This window comes from Manis pentadactyla, chromosome 12 (genome assembly GCF_030020395.1).
Source record: "Manis pentadactyla isolate mManPen7 chromosome 12, mManPen7.hap1, whole genome shotgun sequence".
NCBI classification, from domain to species: Eukaryota; Metazoa; Chordata; class Mammalia; order Pholidota; family Manidae; genus Manis; species Manis pentadactyla.
This window is the reverse complement of record NC_080030.1, coordinates 26,667,817-26,675,009: the sequence shown is the minus strand read 5'-3', so window position 1 is coordinate 26,675,009 and position 7,193 is coordinate 26,667,817. Positions and strand designations below refer to the sequence as shown.

Below are 7,193 nucleotides of genomic sequence, written 5' to 3'. Positions count from 1 at the left end.
AAAACTAAAAATAGAAATATCATTCATCTATTAATTCTGCTCCTCAGAATTTACCCAAAGAAAACAAGATCCCTGATTTAAAAAGACATATGCATGCCTTTGTTTATCACAGCACTATTTACAGTAGCCAAGATATGGAAGCAACCTAAGTGTCCATCAGTAGATGAATGGATAAAGAAGAGGTGGTACATATACACAATGTAAAATTATTCAGTTGTAAAAATAAACAAATCCTACCATTTGCAACAACATAGATGGAGCTAGAGGGTATTATGCTCAGTGAAATAAGCCAGGCAGAGAAAGACATTTACCAAATGATTTCACTCATTTGCGGAGTATAGCAACAAAACAAAACTGAAGGAACAAAAGAGCAGTAGACTCACAGACTCCAAGAAGGGACTAGTGGTTACCAAAGGGAAGAGGTTTGGGTGAGTGGGTGGGTAGGGAGGTAGTAGGGGATTGAGGGGCACTATAATAGCAATCACAATACAGGTAGGTCCTGGGGAAGGCAGTACAGCATGGAGAAGACAAGTAATGACTCTATAGCATCTTACTACACTGATATGACATTGACTGCAATAGGGAAGTGCAGACATGATATCATGGGTGAATGTTGAAACCACAGTTTTCTCAATGTGAAACCTTCATAAGATTGTATATCAATGATACTTTAATTTAAAACAAAATTAAACTGATTTATCCATTTAAGGAATAAAAAACTAAATTAAAAGAAGTAACTAAAAAGTATTCCTAAGCATTTTATTACTTTTGATACTGTTATGAAAAGAATCATTTTCTTTATTTTCTTTTCAGATAATTTGTTGTTAGTATAAACAAGTGATATTAACTTATGTATGTTAATTTATGTATGTTAATTTTTTATCCTGCATCTTTTGTTATTTCATTGAACAGAACTAATGTTTTTTTGGTAAAGTCTTTATAATTTTATTAATATAAAATCATGCCATCTACAAATAGAAATAATTTTAATTCTTAAGTTTCCAAGTCAGATGTCTTTTATTTATTTTTCTTGCCTGATTGCTCTGTCTAGGTCACCTAGTACCATGTGGAATAGTAGTGGTGAACGTGAGCACCTTTGCCTTCCTCCTAATCAAAAAGGTAAAACTTTTACCTTTTCACCCCTCAGTATGATGTTAATTGTGGGATTAGCATATAAGGCCTTTAAATATTTTAGGAGCTTTTGTTATTCAACACCTTATACTGATTGCCCAGACATTAGTTGGAACATTTTTGGGTCTCAATATGTTTTCCATTAATGAATGAAAAAATTTATCATTAACTTTGGACATGAATCTTGGGGAAAAATCTAATAGTAGGAACATTTCCTTATCAGAAATGGTATAGATCCATAGGGGGCCAGATCCATACACAGAATTTGACATTAATTTACTGACTGCAAAATATGAATTTAGCATTTCAACAATATCAAGTATACACATTTATGTGAAAATTAATCATGTTACCCTTTCTCTTCCTTGTACTTAACTTCACAACATGGAACAAGGGAACCTCACAGGAGTTTTAGAATTTCTTCTTCTTGGATTTTCAGAGAGACCAGAACTTCAGCCAATCATATTTATGCTTTTCCTCTCCATGTACCTGATCACCGTATTTGGGAACCTGCTCATCATCCTAGTTGTCAGCTCAGACTTCCACCTGCACACACCCATGTACTTTTTGCTCTCCAATCTGTCCTTTTTAGACATCTGTTTAACTTCCACTATCATCCCAAAGATGCTGCTGAACATCCAGACTAAGAGCAAAGTTATAACCTATGAAGGCTGCATGACTCAGATGTATTCTTACGTGCTCTTGCTAGTATTGGATGACTTCCACCTGACAGTGATGGCCTATGACTGATATGTGGCCATCTGTCACCCCCTGCACTACACAGTCATCATGAACCCCTGGTTCTGTAGATTGCTGGTTCTGGTGTGCTGGAGCATCAGTATCCTGCATTCTTTGTTACACAGCTTGCTGGGGTTGTGACTGTCCTTCTATACAGACTTGCAAATTCCCCACTTCTGTGAACTTAACCAGATAGTCCAACTTGCCTGTTCTGATGCTTTTCTCAATAACATAGTGATATACTTTGCATCACTGCTGCTGTCTGGTGGTCCCCTTGCTGGGATCATTTACTCCTACTCTAAGATAGTATCCTCCATAAGTGTAATGTCATCAGCTAAGGGGAAGTATAAAGCATTTTCCACCTGTGCATCTCACCTTGCTGTTGTGTCCTTATTTTATTGTACAAGTCTAGGTGTGTACCTTAGTTCTGTTACACAGAGCTCACAGTCAAGTGCAACAACCTCAGTGATGTATACTGTGGTCACACCCATGCTAAACCCCTTCATCTACAGTCTCAGGAATAAAGACATAAAAGGGGCTCTGAAAACACTTTCTTTGAGTACATTAAAGGGAACACTTCCCCTGAGGATGAAGGAGTACTCATGATCTTAGAGCTCAAATCCTGAGTCAGGAATTGTAATTACTTATATCAGACTGTGTAAGTAGAGTTTATACTTACTTACATTTATGTGTACATCAGTTCTTTCTACATCACTATGTTAACTGCTCTACCTGAACAAGTCTTCTTTATAAATAATGCAGCTTATAGCTGGTCATTGGGTTTTATTCTCCTAATTAGGATCCATTTTCCTATTTAGCTCAGTATCATGATGCCCAATGTAGAGCTTGTGAAAAACCAGTCTTCAAATGCATGTCTCTAAGAGGGTCTTCATTGAAAGACAAATTTTAATGAATGGATTGATGTACATGGCTTCAGCCAGAGATAACCTTAAATATGATATGCAGCAAAGTTTTAAATCTTGCAATATATTATGGTGCTTGAGGTCCAAAAGACTTTTCATGCTGTTCATCTACTCACTGGATGGTCGAGGATTGGTGCCCATGTGTAAGGGGGTTTATACATATGTGTGAAGGACCTACGGACTTCTAAAAGTAATTTTTCTGGAATTATATTTTTTTCTGTGGGAAAGCTTCTAGTGATGCTGACTCTGCATTGTTTTAAATGAAATATCACCCTGTTTCTAAGATTTGTCATAACCACTAAAGTGGTGGTGAATGATCATTATAAGCATTATCCATTATCTATCTCTTTAAGCTGAGGAATCTCTTTAACTTTATGATTAAAGAATGACTCAAAAGACATCTTTAATTTTTGTCAAGTCATTGAACAGGGTCACCACTTTTCCTATATAAACATACATGTCTTTAAACCTGTCTTGCTTACCTGGGAAGGAACCCATGAGACATTGTTTAAAACAGTTGTCTGAAATATACTAAATAACAGAGTAACCATAGTTGTTGTCTCCAAATATAATAACAGATGCTAACAATAAACAGTGGAAGATTATTAGAATTGTACTTATTTCTGTTCTCTTTGACTATTGCATCACTTAACTATTGCTGCATAACAATTCATACTAAAAAAATGAAAGGATTTATTTGTTTGCTAAGTTGTTCTGAGCTATGAGTCTACATTGTGTTTCTAAGGCTCATACATGACATGTGGCCATGGTGCTTTTCTCTCTTGTATTCAGTTTATATCCTTATTTTTACCTTCTGTATCATGGAGAAGAGTACCAAATGTGAATCAGCGAATTCACTTCTACTGTTCCTGTATCCATATACAACACTTTGCTTTCTTCCCAGTTAGAAGGTATATCTTATACCACTGCTCAGTAAGAATCAGTTGTCTGTGCTCTTGATCTTACAGTGATCAATGCACCACTAGATTTTTGTTTCTGAGAATGAATGTTTTGGAGTATAATTACCTGTGATAAGCCATACATATTTGAAGTGTACAATTAGGTGAATTTAAGAAGCCATTCAAAATTACAATACATGTGGGGTAAATGACAGAATTACTAGAATCCCCTACCTATCCCTAGTTCATTTACATAGCAATAAGTGTTCACCACTACAGCACCACCCATCGATATGGGACAACTGGTGCAGAGAAAACAGCCATTCTCTCCTCTCTTCCATTCCTGACTCATAATTGGTCTGGCATCTGCCAGTCACCAAAGACCCACCAATGGAGTTGCTCCTGGAAGGAGAGGGTGGGAAGTACAGAGCATGTCAAGTGGGCAGAGCATGAGACTTGCCAGAGGAGACAGATGGGGCTGGTTGTAGCTAGCAAATTCAAGCAAGCTGTGACCAATAAAAATGGTTCCTCCCAATCTATCCTTTCACTTGACTTATCTTGGTTTCAGTGGTTTCATAGGGGATTTGCCCTGGGCTGGGAACACACCTCCCCACAGAGCTACATCCAGGATGAGTCAGTAGGATCTGGTGAACAAGAAATATGTCTTCATGGGTGCAATGTTTGGGTGGGCTTCCCACAGAGATGGTGGGGAAATACCTTGGAAACCCTGTGGGCAGTGGCAAGACACCTGGTAACCCACTGTGGGTGTGGGGATTCACCCAGGCATTTGGCCTGTGGTAAAGTGCCTCCCAGAGAGAGTGGGTCTATCCCCAGAAGTGGAGACACCAAATACAGTAGCATTGGTCCTCTTCAAAATAGGGAACTCTTTAGGGTGACTGAGTGGCTGCAGGGCAGCAGGATATGTGGGGTGGCTGTTTCTCATGGCACTGGAAAGGGTTACCAAAGAGAGAGAAGCACTTCAGTGTCAACTGGAACAACATGGAGATGAGTTGTGTGAATATCTGAAAGAGGAATGAGAGCTACTGAGAACTGAGATTGTACTCCTGAGACATCCTAGTGGTGAGGGAGGAGGCAGCAGAAAAATGTGAGCTGTGAGGGAGAGGTGAGGGAAGGTGTAGTGCCTTCATCCCAGAAAAGGCAGAGATGTCAGTGCAGGAGTTGGGGAAGGATAAGGGTTGCAGATCTGGACAGAACTGTTGCTAAGGCCACCACCTGAAACACTAACCCCTCCCATATTGAAAGCCAACCTGGTTGTGGTTAAGAAAATAAAGATACAACAACCACAGGTTCCTCAGGGACAGGAGCAGCCCCCACCCCAGGCTGTAGAGCATTTCATACTCTGCCCCTATACCCAGGCCAAGCTGGTAGATTTGAGTACCCCATTTTACAGAAGCCCTTGGAACCTGTACCCACATGGATTTTGCATCTTTGAGGTTTAGGCATAGAGGATATTATTCTGTCTGGTTCAGGATTGGGTAAACTGACTTCCCTGATGACTCTCCCCTCTCCCTGGGAGAGGTTACAAAATGCTCATCAGACCCCAGGGAATCATGTGCTTTTGGATTGTCTGATAGCAGCCCTCAGGGCAATTTGGCTTAATCAGGGTGATTTACCATATTTCCCTTCTAGCTGGAAAATATATGAAGAGCTCCAGCATGTTCTATGGGAGTTGGATATGAAAAATATTATCTACAGTATGGACCCTCAGGGCCTGTATGAGGAGTTGATCACTGTGGGGATGAAAAATCTTGTGCTCCATACAGCTACCCCACCCATGTTTGGGTCCCTAGTGACTATTCTTGCCCCAGATTTAAGGCAACACATAGTGAGGTTACTCATACTACAGCAGATCAGGGGGAGATTGAAACAATAAGAGCACGGAAGGAAATACAGTCTGCAACTGGAAGAAGAGGCTCAAAGGGTCCCATAAAGGTCTTGAGTACCCAGATGTGGGTTGATTTGATAAAGGTGGGGGCAGTGGAAGAAAAATTTGATGGACAGTCCAGTGGAATCTTGCTAGAGCTGTGGCATCAATTGAGCTAGAGCAGTAGTTCCCATCACTGAGGCCCAAAACATGGAAGACAGAGGCAAAGCCCCATGTCCATCCCACATGTTTCACGGCTTCCTGGGGTAGAATACCCAGAATGTGCCTGGCTCCTTGCCAGAATGATGATTGGGCATTAGAGTTTGACTGAGGGGAGGGTCAAGGCACCTGCCATGGGGGCCTGGCAGGGGCCTCTTGTGACAGAGGCCCCATGTTGAGTAAATGATCCACCACCAGTGAAGGTGTAATCTGTCCTGGCTTTAGTGGATTCATGAGCTGGAGGCTCTCTGATTTACTGTGACACTGAGCAGTGACCGGTGCTCCCACTGTTATAGAGGGAGAGGGCTGTCAAAGTAGATTAAACCTGGATCCCTCTGGGAATAAGGAATCTAATGTTGTATATGATGTTATGCTCACTTCTGATTCTCCTGCAGATAATTGTGGCATTATTGAAAGGGTTTTTGGGTCTTGTAGGCTATTGGAGAGTGTTTATCCCACACTTGACACAAATTATGAAGCCCTTGTGCCTCTTGGCATGCAAGGGAATCAGGTGGGGCTGGGATAAAATTTGTGCAGTTACCTGCATCATTGCAAACTGGACAAACTAGATGTCTGTGTGACTGGGGTCTCTGACAGCACATTTCAGGCCCTTTGCCTTGGCAACCCCAGGGAATGATGGAGCATCTGACTTGGTCCAGGGAAGAAGACAATGTGGACTGTAATCCATCAGTGAGGTCTGCCTTTGCCTGGCAGGAGTGCATTGTTTGACTGGGACCGACAGCAACCTGGAGACTATCTGGCCTTGGACATCTAAACACATAGGCCAGTGATGGATGGCCCTTCTGGCAACTTGGGGACATAGCCTGGAAGCTGACCTCTTCTTTTGTGTTCCTGGAGTAACTACAGAGTGGCCCCCAAAGATCGCAATAGTGCATCAAAGTGGCTGGATGGTAAAAGCACTTTATGGAGGAGCCTGTCTTATGATTGTAGCCAATGCCTGTGCTTCCAGTAGTGCTGCATCTACTCTGTTCCTGCCACTGTCCCATCACAGGACCACTCGCTGCACGCATCCTACCCAATGGACAGGATTGCATATACTGGTGTCATTGAAACATATATCTTATTGCCCTTAAGTTTATTTTCTTCTACAGTCCTTGCAGCTTGGTGCTGCCTCCTAGCCACAGCTGCTGCTTGCTCAGTGTGTATGGAGCTTACCAGTTCAGCTGCTCTCCTCCTGTGGGATGGGTGAGCTACACTTATCTGAATAGGAATTTGAACCTGGCAAGATCCCCAAACTTGATAATCATCATGACTTTATTCCTATTTGTACCATAATTCCTGTTATTGTATGCTATTAGTCTGGTTGCAGTACTCCAGTTTTCTCACACAGAGGCCATTGTGGAATATTGGAGTAACATATATTGTAAGGTGAGAATT

At 41.3% G+C, this 7,193-nt stretch overlaps 1 pseudogene; it reads left to right on the top strand.

Moving 5' to 3' along the window:
• Nucleotides 1–1,515: 1,515 nt before the first annotated feature.
• On the top strand, nucleotides 1,516–2,475 carry LOC118920060 (putative olfactory receptor 7A2; annotated as a pseudogene).
• Nucleotides 2,476–7,193: the final 4,718 nt, after the last annotated feature.